The sequence below is a fragment of the Triticum dicoccoides genome, chromosome 2A, assembly GCF_002162155.2.
Source record: "Triticum dicoccoides isolate Atlit2015 ecotype Zavitan chromosome 2A, WEW_v2.0, whole genome shotgun sequence".
In the NCBI taxonomy this organism is placed as follows: Eukaryota; Viridiplantae; Streptophyta; class Magnoliopsida; order Poales; family Poaceae; genus Triticum; species Triticum dicoccoides.
The window spans coordinates 674040341-674040723 of record NC_041382.1 but is presented as its reverse complement, the minus strand read 5'-3'; positions in this window follow the sequence as shown (position 1 = coordinate 674040723).

The window sequence follows — 383 nt, the reverse complement described above, 5'->3', positions numbered from 1 at the left end:
GAATTTGTCCAGTTTGTACACAAAGTGCGTCCAGTTTTTGCTGTGACCCTCTCTACTCTTTCGCGCATGCTATGCGGGTGATATGATGATACCATGCCAAGTTTCAACATTTTCAGGATTCATTTTGTAGTGATTTTCAATTTCACGGTCATTTAGCTCTCTAAACAATTAGGTAAATGACCGAAAAACAATAAATGATGTCAGAACATGTATGAAATTGATGACGTTGCTTTGAATGCTGCATACTAAACACAAAAGAAGACTGGAGTTCAAATAAGTTTAAAAAACATTGAAGTGGCCATGTAATTGATGAGTTCTCATCCGAAACCCTAATACTCTGAAAGAGTTTGTCCAGTTTGTACACGAAGTGCGTCCAGTTTTTG